Genomic DNA, 17,461 nt, shown 5'->3' with positions numbered 1-17,461 from the left:
ATTGAAAAGGTACACCAAGAATACATTAAAATAAAATAATATGAATCTCAATAGCCAGCACTGAAAACCACTACCTCAGTGCTTAGAAAACTATGCTTACAGGTATTAATGTCTGATGTCCCAGGACTGGGAGGGATGCAATTCCTGGTCCAGAAGAGCCTGACCTTCAACGTTACTGATCTTTTGGACCAGATAATTCTTTGTCTTGGGGAGGTTGTCCTTTGGTTCATTGGATGTTTAGCAGCATCCCTGTCCTCTATCCCCTTGGTGCCAGTACTACTCTTCCACCCCAATTGTGGCAACCAAAAATGTCTCCAGATATTGCAGTGCCCCAGGGGGTGGGGACGGGAAGCAAAACCATCCTACCTCATCCCACCCTTGTTGAGACCACCGTCTCAAAGGCAGGTGTATTGGGTCAGCCAGTGCTGGGTCCTGTGTGCAGCAAGAGAAGCCTGTTAACAATGCTCTACATCATTTTCCCAACTGTCTGAAAGCTATAAACATTTTAAAAGTGAAAGAGTAAGGGACTCTTTTTGATGAAGGTTTGCATCTTACCTGCTGCCTGACTTCAAAGCACTGTTTGAATGTATAACTTTCCATAAAATAGAATTATTAGGTATGGCTATGTGCCATAGAACTCTTGGGGAAGCTAATGAAAATATTCCTGATTTGAGAAGCCAAAGTGTCTTTTGATGAATTAGATATGAAGCAGCAAGTCATGGATCAAGGCAGGGGGTCGGGCTTGAGATCTGTGGGAGGACTGGCTCAGGGCTCTCTCTCTCGGGGCAGGCTCACATCGGGGCTCAGCCCCCATGGCACGGTTTTCCCCATCTTCTTGCTACTCTCTTTTGTTGATCTGTATCTTTAATGTTCTCTTTGTACTTTGGGGTCATCTTGAGTGCTTGGCTAGTGGGTGGCCTTTGATAGTTTGGTTTTCTGAAAGTCTTGGTAAGGCTGACAGGAGCAGAATCTATCCCTATCATTTTCTCCTAATATCTAGCTCAGGGCAGAACAGTGTAGTGTCAAATGAGTAAAATTAATAAGCACATTTCATGATTATGCTGTACCATGCATTATAGTGAAAGGTGAGCAGGGCAAGGGGCTTGATTGAGATAGTCAGCCTGGCAATTACCCAGCCTCTACACAGGCGGCCGAGAGTGGAGAGTGTCCAGGCTCCTTCTAAAAGCCCTTTTGGGAAGGAAGTTGCAGTCCTCTCTTTGTACTGACCTCTGGACTGTTCTCCTGTAAACATCTCATTTCCCAGAGATCTGATCCTGAGTTCAAGGGGAATGGGGGTGGGGTGGGGGTGAGGAGAGTTACTTCCCCTTCCTTTTATCTGGAATTTATAGTAAGTCAACATCCAAACCAAAGTGGGAGGCATTTTATGATGGCCAGGCTGCAGAAATGCTTAGACAGAACTTGATTGGATGAGTAAGTTCTGCTGCAGATTGTGGTGAGATCACTCTCTGTCCTCTCTGCTCTAGGATTAACCCCTCCCTGTGCACAGAGTTTGTTAAGTAGTGGGATCTTGCAGCCCTGTGAGTTCAGCACCAGGTGGACTGCTGACACTGAGCAGCACAACTGTTTTGATATAAAATAGGCCCTGTTAGTGTTGAAGTAGAAGATGCCAAGTGTCCATTTATAAAAATTTAAGTCCAATATTTCCTGACTTTCCAGGTCAGAGGAAGCTTCTTAGGCTAGAGAGCTGGGGATTAGTAGCAAAACTTCTCTATTTATTGTCCCTATGTCTATAATCCTCTCTGAAATAGTCTCCCCTTCCTGTTTTACAGTCACACTCTCAGATCATGGAGTGATTGGTGCAGAAGTTCCATGTTGTCAGAGATGGGGAGCAGGTTCCCATGTGTCAGTGCCTGGGGTATGATCCTGTTATGGGTGCCTGGCATTTGGTGAAGGTAGTACATGCTCTTGTGTCATATACTACAGTGGATGATCACTGTTCAGAGAATTGTGTTGCCAGAAGAAGCACTTCATGCTAAAACTCCTCTGCACCTAATTTAATCTTTGATTTATAATTTGCTCTGGAATATTGCATTGTCCAAGGGTCACTAAGCTGGACTTCCCTGATGATCATTGTTTGGTATAATTCCATGTGTTTTCAAAGACTAGCTTTTACCTTATATCCATTTACCTTTCAGTATGAGCATTTATAATTTAGAGACTAAAGCCACAACTCTATATTAGCCATGACTCATAAGAGATGACTTTTTCTTTCCAAAAAGGAAATACCTTTCTTTCTTTGATATACTTTTTATTTTATTCAAAAACAAAATAAGATTTTAACAGTCCAAAGAAAGTGAGAATGATCAAACACTCCAGAGCAGGGGTTCTTAACCAGGGGTCTGTGAACTTGAATTGAAATTCAAAAAAACATTATTCTTGTGGGGACGTGTTGGTATGGGTGTGATAAATTTATTAAATAATAAACTGTATAGTGTGGACTTCTTAAGGGGTCTTTGGTTTTCACCTGACTGGCAAAGGGTTCTGTGGAACAAAAAAGATTAAGAACCCCTGCCCCAGAGTGTTTTAATTTAATATTGTTTATTTTTCCAACCTATTTTTGATCACCTACAGTGTGCCAGCTAGGAGCTGGGGATACAGTGGGGAGCAGAAACATACACAGTTCCTGCCTTTAGGAAGCTTATAGTCTAGAGGGGGAGAAAGGCAGTCACGTGATCACACAAATAAATGTAAAATAAAGTGGCGATAAGTACTTTGAAGAGATGTCTTTATAGACTTGACCTGTCAGCACTAACTTCCCATAGCTCTTGCTAAATATCAGGTTATGACAGCATTAAAAAAACCCCTTCCAACTTAGTTCTAGAAATTGCTCCCTTCCTTCCAAACCCTAGAACCTGCCAGGTGTCTGTCCACAAGCTTTTTCTGAGCATTTCCTAGGGTACTGCCTCAAGTACGCTCAGAGTTCTTAGTTCTGGCTTTCCTCTCCTGCTGCCACACTGCTTTTCTTTTGCTGGTGACATCAGTGAGGTTGTCCTTTGGCTCAGAATAGCTGCCCTGCTAACCTGGCAACTTCTGCTCCCACCATTCTACCCAGTATGGGGTACTGTTCTCCCTTTTCCTTTTTTTAAAAATTAAATTATTTATTTATTTATTTCTCTCTCCTCCCCCTGTTTGTCTGTTCTGTGTCCACTCGCTGTGCGCTCTTCCCCTTCTGCTTTCTGCTTCCATTGTTGTCAGCAGCATGGGAATCCTGTCCCTCCCCCCCGCTGTGTCATCTTGTCTCCTCAGCTCCCCCGTGCTAGCGGTGCCACGGCAGGCTGAACCTTCCTTCGTGCTGGGTGGCTCTTCCCACTGGGCACACTCCCTGCGTGTGGGGCTCCCCCACGCGGGGACACCCCTGCGTAGCATGGCACGCCCTGCCCACATCAGCACCGCACATGGGCCAGCCCCACACGGGTCAAGGGGGCCTGGGCCCGAACCGCGGACCTCCCATGTGGTAGACTGACTCCCCAACCATTGGGCCAAGTCCACCTCCCTCTCTTTTCCTTCTGTTTCCTCCCATGGCAATCCACAGAACAGTGGAGACCAGACTTACTTGTAATGAGGTTTTTTCCTGAAGCATTGAGGATAATGGAAATGAGAGTAAAACTCAAAGAATATCTTACCCAGCCCTCTACCTTACTTTTCGTCTGCTTTCATTCTGTCTACTCCTCCAGAGGTGTATTCAGAACTGCTGTATCTTGGAGTAGAGGCCAAATTGAGTCCTGGTCTCAGAGAGAGTAGGAGATTTTTTTTCTTTTTTCCTCTCTCCAATATAAGACTGCCTCTGTTCCCTTCTTGAGAAATCCCATCCCTTACACAGGGGTTGTTCTTCCATTGTAATCCTGAATAGACAAAATTATCCCTTAACACAATGACTGTTTCCAGAAGTCTAGGTTAGGAGCTCTCAAGCTTTAGCCAGTCCCAGGATCACAGATTGCTGGACCTCACTTCTAGAGTTTCTGATTCAGTAGATCTGGGGTGGGACCCAAGAATTTTGCATGAGTAACTACTTCCCAGGTGATACTACTGCTACTGGTGCAGGGACCATACTTTGAGAACCACTAGTTTAAATTAAGTCATTCTTAAACTCTAAGTGTAGTCATCAAAAGTCTGTCTTAGGAAGGGCTATGCAAGCTTTTCCTGTTGTTTTGTAGCCTTTCCTGATTTAGAGTTCAAAAAATTTTTTGGTATATGTGTGAGTATATTTGTGGTTTTTAAAACATATTTTAAAAATACAAATGGGGTGGTAATATTTATATTCTCTTATAACTTTCAAAAATTATATTGTGGGCATTGGTCTGTATCAATATGTACAGATATATCTCATCTTTTTAATAATGCATGATATTTTATTATCTGACTGTATGAAAATTTGGATAACAAACCCTTATTGAAGGAAGGACATTTAGGTTATATATTATAAACCACATCCTTATATACACATCTTGACACGATTATCCTATTAGTGCCCATAGGATAATTTCATAGGTTGGAATTACTGGGTCAAGGGTATTCACATTTAAAATTTAATAGATATTGCCAGATTGCCTGACATTTTGTCAGTTTGTATTCCCACTAATGGTGGGTGTGAGAAAAATGGATTTTGGTGTGGTGGGGGCAGGTTGAATTGATTTGAGTCTTCCCTTCCCCTGTGCTTTGAGTTTGGTTATACCTCCCACCTTCCTGTCATACTGGTGCTTTTCACAGGCTTATCTCTAAGAGCAAGTGCCTGAATGATAATATGTACACTTATTTCAGTGGTAGGCATGGGTTCTATCCTCAAGAGGCTTTTCATCTCTTAAAGCCATATATAAGACAAAAATCAAAATTCTTTAATTTAGCATGCCCTATTTCACTGTACCTTCCAATCTCATTTCCTTCTCACCTCTTCTGTAATCCCATTGAACATCTTATGTTCTCATTTTCAGAATAAGCAGGAATTTTGTACCTCCATACCTTTAGGCCTGTGTAGCAGTTTGATATTATTGATGAATTCCAAAAAGAAATATTGGATTATGTTTGTAATCTGATCTATACCTGGGCATGATTGAGTTATGATTAGGGCTTTGAATCCCCCCCTCTTGGTGGCACGGCAAAGAACAGAGTTGAGGATTTCTGATGTTGGAGTTCGATGTTGGAGTTTGATGCTGAAGACTGGAGCCCTGGCAAGTAAGCTCACAGAGGAAAGAGAAGCCAGCCCTAGGAAGAAAGGAACCCTGAACCCAGACAAAAGCAAGCCCCAGGAACATAGGAACCCAGGAAGCCTGAACCCTCGCAGACATCGGTAGCCATCTTGCTCCAACACGTGAAAATAGACTTTGGTGAGGAAAGTAACTTATGCTTTATGGCCTGGTATCTGTAAGCGCCTGCCCCAAATAAATACCTTTTATAAAAAGCAATGAATTTCTGGTATTTTGCATCAGCATCCCTTTGACTGACTAATACAGCCTGCTTTCCACTTATTTCTAAAATGCCCCTACTCTTCTTGACCCATTTTTTCGTAAAATTTTACTCATCCTTTAAAACCCACTTCAGATAGCTCTTTAGTGAGACTTGTCCTGACATTACTTACTTATTTATTCATTAATTGATTTCATAAATATTTCTTAATCACCTACTGTTGTGCAAGGCATTGGAAATATAGTGTTTCAGGAAGGTCAGAGTCCAAAAAGGTGAAAGGTGAGAGATGAGGGTAGGAAGTGGTTAAGGTCAGGTCATAACAGAGTGTAGTAAGCCACATTAAGGAGTTTGGCTATTCTGAAGGCAGTGGGAGCCATTAAAGGATTTTAGGGAAAACGGGTTCTTAGATTTTTGTTTTCAGGAAATCACTTGGTGTGGGCAATGAGAAGAATGGTTGGAGGGGAAAGGCATTGAGGCAAGTGTATTGAGTTTGTAGGGTCTATTAGTGCAGAGGGAGAGTGTGGTGACCTAACAGTGGATGTGGAAAGAAGTAGATGGCTCTGAGGGATGTTTAGGAAATATATAGGGTACATGGGAACCCAAATCCATATTCTTTTATAGAAAATTGATTGAATATTAGGAGATGGGTGTAGAGGTGAAGAAGGGAAGGATCAGAGTGGCATGAAGGTATTTTGCCTGGAAGCTGGGTGGATGCTGATGTTCTCTGGTGAGATAGGAACATAGACAACTAGATCGGCTGGGATGGGAGGAAGAGCATTGGTTCAGCTTTGGACATGTTGAGTTTGAGATGCTTATGCAACATCGGGGTGGACATGTTAAGCAGCCCTAGGTCTGAAGCTCTGGAGAAAAGCCTGGGGTGTCATCCTCCTGTAGCAGGAACCATGGTCTAGGGAGAGGGACTACAACAGAGGACACTGGGTGTCATGTCAGAGTCCTGCAGAGTGTCACTGCTGATGAGGGGTGGGCAGAGAAGGAGGCACTCATTAAAGGGGACCGAGGTTGCACATCCAGAGCGGTAGGTGGAAAATTAAAAGAAACTCAGGGAAAAACAGTATTTCTAGAAGAAGAGGGATGGTCAGAAATGTTTAAAGTTGCTCAGAGGTTAAGTTAAATGAGGCTTCCAAGGAAGTGGTAAACTTGGTGAGAGCAACTTCGCAGGTGGTGGACATAAAAGCAAGATTGGATAGACTTTAGTATACGTGGGAGATGAGGCTGAGAGGTTGGAAATATGGACAGCTCTTAAGGGGGAAGCTAGAGAGAGTGGTAGCTAGAGGATGACACGGTATTGGGAGCCTTTTTTTCTTTAATGTTTAAAGGTGGGAACTTGTTGAGTATGTTGCGTTGCTGATGGGAAGGAGCCAACCATGAGGGAAGATTGGAGGTACAGGAGGGAGAGGGGCTGTCTGAGCAAGGTCCATGAGGGAGTAGAGGAGTTGGGATCCAGAGCCTGGGTGGAGAGAGGCCCAGGAGGCTGTTTGTTTAGCTCTTGCTTCTTCCTGCTGCTGCATGCTGGGAAGCCTTGTCATGACCTCTGTGGGCAGCACGTGGCCTAGTCGTCCTGCACGTTGCCACATCTCGTGTCTGTCTTCTCTCTTCTTCCCTCATCTCCCTTTCTCTCAATGTTGCTGTTTATTTCTGAAATTAGACAACAAAACTTTTCTTAAAAACTATTGGACCTGGATAGTTTATATATACTGTAAATGTATTTGGAATATCCTGAATAATTGGAAGTTTTAAGTGCTTATACTATCAAATCTGGGGGTCTTGGGAGTACTAGGAGAGCCAATAGGCTGGGTATAGTGGCCTAGGGAGGGGTAAGCTTAAAATGACAAACCTGCAAGTGAGGCCCTATTTTTACTTATCAGAGTAGAAAATATTAAAACACACACACACACAAACTATTCAATGCTATATGAGGCTCAGACAAACTGGTATTTTTACATATTACTCAAGGAATTTTAAAAAAATTAATTCTGTCATGAAAAGCATGGGAAGATGATAATGATATCTTATTAAAAACATGGTAGATATTAAATGGAAATTGAGAGACATATATCCTGTTTGACCATAGTACTTACTTGGATCTCCAGAAAGCTGAAGTTGTGGTTGGAGGCCCCTAACAGGGCAGGAAAACCACCCTTGTTCCTCATGGGCCAGAGAACAGTGAGAACCCAAAACCTCAGGAAGTTGACCCCTCGTGAAACTCTGCCTCTACGAAGTAATGCAAATCAAAGGGCAGCAGCTTGTTCCTGCTATCTTCAGTTCTCTCTGCACACAGCTTTGCTGTTGAAGGGGTACTGCTAACTGCAGAAATAACCACAGACTAAGTCCCTCCTCACAGATGGGTTTATTTTTGGAGCCAGAGCTTGTTTTGATAAAAGGCACCAGGTGTTCCTCCCTTTTGTTTTGTTAGAAAATACACTAAACTGAGATTTACTGAAAACTTGGAAAGTGGTTTCATGACCAGCCCTTGGACCTTTGATTCCTGTGGACAGGATTAGCAAATTTTGGCTAACTCTCTTGTGTTTTCCCTCCACATTCTCCTTTGTCCTGCAGAACTATGGCCCCAGGGAAGTAGAGCTGTCTTCGAGATGGTGCATGTGAAATTCTTAGCATAGTGTGTGACATCCAGGAGATGTGTAAGAAGCAAACATTGCTGCTGTTAGGGTGATTCTATTAGAAGTAATGGCTTGAATTGTCTGATGGTGGTTGTAAAGGAGCCAGGCTTGTCTTCTAGACCTCCCTTCCCCACCAACCATGAGTTTTGAGCATTGACTTTGGTTCCCACTAATGATTTACTTCACACTTGCTTCATTTGGGAAGTGGAGAGGAATGGTAGGGAACATTGCAGTGTTCTGGTACTCCTTCTGTTCACTAAAACTTCTTATTTGGGGAAAGGCAGGAAGAGATGAGAGGTGGAGGCGTCTTTGGGACATGGAGCTGCCCTGGATGGTGCTTCAGAGGCAATCACCGGACATTGTAAATCCTCCCAGGGCCCACTGGATGGAATGGAGGAGAGTATGGGCCATGATGTGGACCATTGACCATGAGGTGCAGAGATGCCCAGAGATGTACTTACCAAATCCAATGGATGTGTCATGATGATGGGAATGAGTGATGCTGGGCGGGGGAGAGGTGGGGTGGGGGGGTGGGGTTGAATGGGACCTCACATATATATTTTTAATGTAATATTATTACAAAGTCAATAAAAATAAATAAATAAATAAATATAAAAAAAAAAACTTCTTATTTACTGTTTAGAAATGCTCCCAACAAAACCCAGTTAATTGGTTTGATGGAAAAGATGAAGAACTTGCTTTAGTTTTTCTTTATTTTTTTTCAAATGTTTTATTTTAAGATAATTATACATTCACATGCAGTTGTAAGAAGTAGTATAGAGAAACCGTTTGTACCCTTTACCCATTTTCCCCCAATGGTAACATTCTTCACACTATAATACAAAATCACAACCAGGATATGGACATCAATACAGTCAATACATTCATTTCCATCACCAGAAGGATCCTTCATGTTGCCTTTTTGTAGCCATATCAACTTTCTTCCCACTGCCACCTTCTTCTTAACACCTGATAACCACTAATCTGTTCTTCATTTCTATAATTTTGTCATTTCAAGAATGTTACATAAATGGAGGCATACAATATACAACTTTTCAGAATTTGCTTTCTTAAGAAACTTAGCATAATTCTTTGCAGATTCATCCGGAGAATCTATTGTGTATATCAATAGTTTATTCCTTTTTATTGCTGAATCATTTCCTGTTGTGTGAACATACCATAATTTGTTTACCCATTACCATTGAGGTCATCGTGGTTTTAGTTTGGGATTATTAGGAATAAAGCTGCTATAAATATTTGTTTACATATTTTTGCATAAACATAGATTTTCATTCCTCTGGGATAAATGTCCAGGAGTACGATTGCTGGGTCATATGGTCATTGCATGTTTAGTTTTTGAAGAAAACACCAGGTCTCACTGAGGGAAGTGGCCTGTGGCGGAGGGAGGGTGGGCTGAGTCCTGGAAGCAGCACTCTGTGCTGGGACTGGCTCCTTCTCAGCCATTTTCTGTCCAATCAAACAGCTGATTGGGGGATGGGAGCCAACCAGGACTGCATTGGAGATGTTTATCTTTTAGGTTGAAATTGAGCAAAGTCCAGACATCTTTTTAAAATGTTTCCTAACCATCACTCACAAAACATTCTGACGGTATTTCATGACAACACATGGTGACAGTTCTACAACACATGCTTCTCAACTAGAAATTTCTGCAGACTGTGTTGGAGGAAGTCAGACATCCTCACAATGATACTGAGTACAGCATGAATGATCATGAAAACACAAATGGCTCAAAAGAAAGTTTCAGAGAACAAGACATACATCTGATTGAAAATGTGGCAAGTAATGAAAAATGCCATAATTGAAACAGGAAAGATTGCAAAAGATGCCAAAGAATGTGTTCAAGAATGTGTGAATCCATCAGCTTTATAACTTCTGAAGTAGTGGAAGATGCCATCAAGAGAAACAGAAGACAATCAATGGAGAGGTATTCTCTTTGCCATGTCTACCTTAGGCTTTGACAGTTATGTAGAACCTCTGAAATTATACCTTCAAAAATTCAGAGAAGCTGTGAAAGGAGAGAAAGGAATTGGTGGAATGGTCACAGCTACAGATGGACTAAATGAAGATCTTATAGTGGAGGTATACACTAACCAGTTACCAGCTGGCTTAATAGCTGCACATGGTCAACAACAAAATGTTATAGTTTATACAACGTATCAACAGATTCCTGTCATTCAGCAAAATCAGTTTTCATGATTTGAAGAAATGATGGACTAGGGAGTAAGAGAAGCGGAAGAGGTTGTAGGATTTCAAAACAGACATTAGAAGAAAGTGACTGGTTGAAAAGATGTCTTATGTATTAAATAGCTGTAATGTAGTTTCCTGATGCTTGACTAATTGAGGTGTTAATTCTGACTTGAAAATCTTTTTCATAAATGATTTTAAAGAAAAATTTGGATTTTAATGGTATTAAAGTATTTTTGTTTTGTATGAAGTGTATTAGTTATCCAAAGGAGTGCTGATGCAAAATACCAGAAATTGGTTGGTTTTTATAAAGGGTATTTATTTGGGGTAGGTGCTTACAAATACCAGGCCATAAAGCATAAGTTACTTCCCTCACCAAAGTCTGTTTTCATGTGTTGGTGCAAGATGGCTGCCGACGTTTGTAAGGGTTCAGGTTTCCTGGGTTCCTCCCTTCCAGGGTCTTGCTTCTCTCTGGGTTCAGTGTTCCTCTCTTCCTGGGGTTCTAGCTTAAGGTGTCACCATCAAACTCTAATATCAAAACTCCAACATCAAAAATGCTCAACTCTGTCCTTTGCCATGCCTTTTATCTGTGAGACCCCACCCACCAAAAGGTGGGGACCCAACACCCTACTGACACAAGAGGTTTACGTGATTACTTGACCATGTAAACCTCTGAATCCAATGCAATCTAAGATGCCCAAAGGAAAAGATCAGTTGATAAACATAATCCAATATTTCTCTTTGGAATTCATCAATAATATCAAACTGCTACAGAGAGTTTGTTGCTCTGTATGATCCCTGTATGCATTGTATATTGCGATTTCTTACTGTCAGAGATTTGTGGATAGTTTCTTATTTCCATATTGAATCATGGTATTTTTGTAAATCAAGTAAACAGCTGGGTTAATTCATGATATTTGTCTTTTTAATAAAATATAAGGGCAGTGTTCATTTTGAATGCAAGTTGCCTTTATTAAAAATTTGAGTTTGTCTTGGTTGTATAATACCTTGCATGAAAACCTAGCTAGATTTTTAGCTTTTGATATATTTCTTAATATTAAAAAAAATTTTTTTGGTGAAACATTCATAGCTTAAGCAGCACCATTGGAAAAATGTATGGAAAAATTTGCAGAAGCAAATATTATCTGCCTTATTGAACTCGGTGTCCATTAACAGTGTTTACACTGTTCGTTATGCCTGTTAAAATAGTATTAGTTATTGGAGCTTTTTGTTAAGTCTAGATTTGCTTTGAATTACATTATTATGGGTATTGAATTCATTTGAGTTTAATGTAATCCTAGTACTCTTGAAATGGTGCCCCTTTCATTTTGTACATGATTCTTTTCAAAGTATCCTCTTCCAGAAGAGGAGTTTTATAGTCTGATGGAAAATGTCCTCATTTTACCTTTTTAATTGAAATGTCAGGTTTCCTATTTTACTATGGAATCAAGAAATATCAGACATTGTGTATATAGCCTGTTTGCATGTGTGAGTGAATGAAGTAAGAACAGAGTCCTATCAATGAGTGGTGTGAAAAGGTAGCTGCTGACTTTAGTGTGCTGTCTTGATCTTTGCAATAAATTTAATTTAGACAATGTAAAAAAAAAAAACACCAAACTGTGGTTGTAACATTTTACACCCCACCAGTGTGGTGACCCAATTTCTTTGCGTCCTTGCCAGCATTTGGTATTATCAATATATATTTATGTTTTATTTTAGCTATTCTGGTAAGTGTATATTGATCTCTTAGTTGGTTTTAATTTGTATTTCCCTAGTAGCTAATGGTATTGACTATCTCTTCATATGCTTATTTGCCTTCAGAATATCCTTGTCAATGAATTGTCTTTCATGTCTTTTACTCCTTTTCCAATTGGGTTTTTCTTTACAGTTGAATTTTAAGAGTTCTTTATGTACTCTGGGTATGAGCCCTTTGTTGGATATATGGTTATTATATTATCTTTCAGTCTATAGCTTGTCTTTTTATCTTTTACGGAGCAAAATTTTGGTGTCAGGTTTATCTCTTTGCCTAACCCTAAATCCTGAAGATAAATTCCAGTGCTTTTTTTTTTCCCCTAAAAGTTTTATAGTTTTACATTTAACATTTAAGTTTATGATCTTTTTTTTTTTTTAAGATTTATTTATTTATTTATTTCCCTCCCCTTCTCCCCCTACCCCGGTTGTCTGTTCTCTGTGTCTATATGCTGCGTCTTCTTTGTCTGCTTCTGTTGTTATCAGTGGCATGGGAATCTGTGTTTCTTTTTGTTGCGTCACCTTATTGTGTCACCTCTCCGTGTGTGCTCTCCGTGTGTGCGGCACCATTCCTGGGCAGGCTGCACTTTCTTTCGCTCTGGGAGGCTCTCCTCATGGGGCGCACTCCTTGCGCGTGGGGCTCCCCTACGCAGGGGATACCCCTGAGTGGCAGGGCACTCCTTGCGTGCATTAGCACTGTGCGTGGGCCAGCTGCACCCAGGTCAAGGAGGCCCGGGGTTTGAACCGCGGATCTCCCATGTGGTAGATGGACGCCCTAACCACTGGGCCAAGTCTGCCGCCTATTTTGATTCTTTATCAAAAACCAGCAGGGCATATGTGTGTGTGGTTCTCCATTCTGTTCCATTGATTTATGTGTCTATTGCTCCACCAACACTATGAGGTATTGATTAATGTAGTTTTATAAATCGTGGAATTGAGCAAACTGATTTCTCTTACTTTTTTCTTCTTGTTCAAAATTGCTTGAGCTATTCTAGTTACTTTGTCTTTCCAAATAAATGTTAGAATAATCTGTCTATATTTACAAAAACTCTTGCTGGAATTTTGACAGGAATTGTGTTAAACCTATATATCAATTTGCAGATAATTCACATCTTTACTATGTTGAATCTTCCAATTCATGAACATATTATGTCTCTTCATTTATTTGTTCTGTAATTTCTTTCATCAGAGTTGGTTTTTTGGGTTTTTTTTAGTTTTCATCATTTGGGTCATTCGGGTTCTGTGACTCTGTTTTGGTATATCTAAACCTAAGTAGGGAAGCGGACTTGGCCCAGTGGTTAGGGCACCCATCTACCACATGGGAGGTCTCCGGTTCAAACCCCGGGCCTCCTTGACCCATGTGGAGCTGGCCCACGTGCAGTGCTGATGCACGCAAAAGAGTGCCCTGCCACACAGGGGTGTCCCCCACGTAGGGGAGCCCCACATGCAAGGAGAGTGCGCCCTGTAAGGAGAGCTGCCCATCACAAAAGAAAGTTCAGCCTGCCCAGGAATGGCACCGCACACACGGAGAGCTGAGGCAGCAAGATGACACAACAAAAAGAAACACAGATTCCCATGCCGCTGACAACGACAGAAGTGGACAAATAAGAACACACAGCAAATGGACACATAGAACAGATAACTGGGGGGAGAGTGGAAGGGGAGAGAAATAAATAAAATAAATCTTTAAAGAAAAAAACACCTAAGTATTTTATTTTTTATTTTGAGCAAGTATAAATGGAATTATATTTTTCATTTTGATATGTGTTTACCTTGTTTCCTGTGACCTTGCTGAACTCATTTATTAGTTCTAAGAGTTTGTTTTGTAGATTTACTTGGGATTTTCTCTATAGAGAATCATGTCATTATTTCTTTCTTTCTGATCTTTATGCCTTTTATTTCATTTTCTTGCCTATTTCAATGGCTAGAACTTCAGACACTATGTTAAATAATAGTGGTGAGAGTAGATATCCTTCCCTTATTCCTGGTCATAGGGGAAAAGCATTCATTCTTTCACCATTAAGTTTAATATTAGCTGTAGGTGTTTTTTTATAGATGGTTTTTATCAAGTTGAAAAAGTTCCCCTTTACTCCTGTTTTTCTGAGAATTTTTATCATGATTAGGTGTTAAATTTTATCTAATGCTTTTTCTGCATCTAATGATACAATCATGTGATTTTTCTTCTTTTGTTTAATAATATATAGTAGATTACACTTTTTTATTTTTGAATATTGAACCAGCCTTGCATCCCTGGAATAAACCCCACTTGATCATGATGTGTACTTATTTTTATTTGTTATTGAATTCTATTTGCTAATATTTTGTTAAGAATTTTTGTGTTTATGTTCATGAGGAATATTGAGCTATGTTTTTGTGTGTATGTGTATGTACTGTCTTTGTTTTTGGTCTTAGGATAATATTAGCTTCATAAAATGAATTGGGAAATTTCCCCTCTTCTGTTTTCTGGAAGAGGGTATGTAGAATTAGTATATTCTTTAAATGTCAGGTAGAATTCTCCAAGTGAAACCATCTGGGCCTGAAGATTTCTGTTTTGGAAGTTTTAAAATTATTAGTTCAATTTCCCTAATAGTTACAGGGCTATGCAAATAATATACTTCATATTGGCTGAGTTGTAGTATTTTGTGTTTTTTGAGGAATTGAGCCATTCCACCTGAGTTGTCAAATTTATGTTTGTATAATTGTTTGTAACATCTCTTATTATCCCTTTGAGGTTTGCAAGGTCTGTAATAATATTCTAGGTTTCAGATATTGGTAGTTTGTATCTGCTTTCTTTTTTCTTTGTTACTCGTGCTAGAGGTTTGTCAATTTTTTTGATCTTTTAAAAAAACAACACAGTGAGTGGATGCAGAGCAGACAACGGGGCGGGGAGGGGAGAGAAATAAATAAAATAAATCTTTAAAAAAACAGCTCTTTATTTCACTGATTTTCTCTATTTTCTGTTTTCAGCTTCACTGATTTCTGCTTTTTATTATTTCTTCCTCTTACTTGCTTCGGATTAATTTTGTTCTTTTTCTAAATTCTTGAGGTGGGAGCTTAGTTTATTGATTTGTGATGTTTCCTCCTTTCCAATGTATGTATTTAGTACTTTTGATATGTTGTATTTTCATTCATTGTAATTTTTTAAATTTCCCTTTAGATTTCTTTGATCCATGAAATATTTAGAACTGTTTTATAGTCTCCAAGTGTTTGGAGATTTTCCTGTAATCTTTCTGTTAATTGAGTTCTCATTTGATTTCATTGTGCTAAGAGAATACACTCTATAATTTCAAACCTTTTAAATTTTTTGAGGTTTGCTTTATGGCCTTGAAAATAATGTGTTTTCTGCTATTGCTGGGTGGAGTGTTCCATAAATGCTGATTAGATGCTGTTGGTTAATGGTATTCAGTTCTACATCCTTGCTGATTTTCTGACTGTTCTATCAATTGATGCAAAATGGGTGTTGAAGTCTTCAACTATGATCATGGATTTGTCTTTTTTTTTTTTTTTTTCCTTTTGGTTCTAATTTTTTTGGACATATTTTACAACACTTGTTCGGTGCATACACATTTAGAGTTGCTAGTTTTACATTATTTAATGTCCCTTTCTGTCTCTGATAATTTTCTTTGCTCCAAAGCCTATTTATCTGTTATTAAGGTAGTTACTCCTGCTTTTTTAAAAATTAGACTAAAACAAAATTTAATATACTTCAGTGACAGACCAAGACTTTTTGCACTGAATCAACAGATCCTCCAACCTTTTAATATAGTGTAAAACTTTTTTTTTTATTAGAGCAGTTTTAGGCTTACAGAAAAATCATGCAGAAAGTAGAGTTCCCATATACCTCCATCTCACAAACAGTTTTTATTAACACTTTCCAGTTTCCTTTTAGTTATGTTTTCATGATATGTCTTTACCCCTCTTTTTACTTTCAATCTGTCTATAATGTTATATTTGAAATAATTTTCTTGTAGCTGGTGTATAGTTAGATCATGTTTTTTTAATCTACTCTGCCAATCTCTATCTTTTAATTGTTGTAGACCATTTACATCTAATGTAGTTATTGATATGTTAGGGGCTTAAGTCTGCCAGTTTATTTTTTGTTTTCTGTTTGTTCCTTCTGTATTTAATTCTGTTTTATTTTTCCTGACTTCCTGTTGCTTACTTGAACATTTATTAGGATTCCATTTTGTTTTAATTATGTGTTTTTTAGTGTATATATTAGTCAGCCAAAGGGGTGCTGATGCAAAATACCAGAAATTGGTTGGTTTTTATAAAGGGCATTTATTTGAGGTAGGGGCTTACAGATATCAGGTCATTAAGCATAATTTACTTCCCTCACCAAAGTCTATTTGGAACAAGATGGCCGCTGATGTTTGCAAGGGTTCAGTCTTCCTGGGTTCCTACGTTCCTGGGGCTTGCTTTTCTCTGGGTTCAAGTTTTCTTTCTTCCTGGGGCTGGCTTCTCTTTCCTCTCATGCCGACTTCCTGGGGCTCTAGCTTAAGTCTTCAGCATCAAACTCCAACATCAAAACTTCAACATCAGAAATCCTCAACTCTGTTCTTTTCCATGCCTTTTATCTGTGACTCCCCACCCACCAAGAGGTGGGGACTCAACACCTTAATCATAACTCAATCATGCCCAGGTACAGCTCAGATTACAAACATAATCCAATATTTCTTTTTGGAATTCATCAATAATATGAAACTGCTACAGTGTATTTCTTTGTATAGTTTTTTGAGTGTTTGCTTTAAGTATTTATTACATTATATTTACACATAATTTACCACAATCTACTGATGTTATTTTATCAGTTTGAGTGAAGTATAGAAACCTTCCCTCCCTTTAAATAGCACATTACCCTCCCAGCTAATAATATACTTGTCTTAAGTATTTCCTATATGCATTTAGAACCACATTAGATAGTGTTATAATTTTTCCTCCCACCATTAAACATAATTTAGAAAACTCAGAAAGAAAGTTTATTTTATTTACCCCTATTTTTGCTTACCCTGTTCATTCTTTCTTCTTGATGTTCCAAGGATCCCTCTTCCATTATTTCCTTTCTGTTTAGAGAACTTCCTTATTTTTTAGGGTATCTCTGCTGGATACAAATTCACTTATTTTTTTCATATGAAAATGTCTTCGTTCCCCTTCATTCCTAAAGCATATTTTCATTGGACATAGGATTCTGGGTTGATATTTCTTTTCTTTCAGTACTTGAGAGATGATATACCACTTTCTTCTGGTCACTATGGTTTCTGATGAGAAAGCTGCTGTCATTCAAATGATTTTTTCCCTATAGATAAACTGTCTTTTCTTTTTTACTTCTTACAAGATTTTTTCATTGTCTTAATTTTCAGAAGTTTGAATGTGATGTATCTTGGTGTGGATTTCTTTGGGTTTATCTTGTTGGAGGTTTGCTCAGTTTCTTGAATCTGTAGATTTAT

The 17,461-nt window shown here is 39.2% G+C and overlaps 1 protein-coding gene and 1 pseudogene across 6 annotated transcripts in view; both read left to right on the top strand.

Moving 5' to 3' along the window:
* MVB12B (multivesicular body subunit 12B) overlaps window positions 1–17,461 on the top strand; it is a 207,714-nt gene that overhangs the window by 12,968 nt on the left and 177,285 nt on the right. The window lies entirely within an intron of this gene.
* LOC101441232 (nuclear transcription factor Y subunit beta-like) lies at window positions 9,730–10,277 on the top strand (annotated as a pseudogene).

The sequence above is a fragment of the Dasypus novemcinctus genome, chromosome 8 (genome assembly GCF_030445035.2).
Source record: "Dasypus novemcinctus isolate mDasNov1 chromosome 8, mDasNov1.1.hap2, whole genome shotgun sequence".
Taxonomy (NCBI): Eukaryota; Metazoa; Chordata; class Mammalia; order Cingulata; family Dasypodidae; genus Dasypus; species Dasypus novemcinctus.
This window is presented reverse-complemented; position numbering and strand designations above follow the sequence as displayed.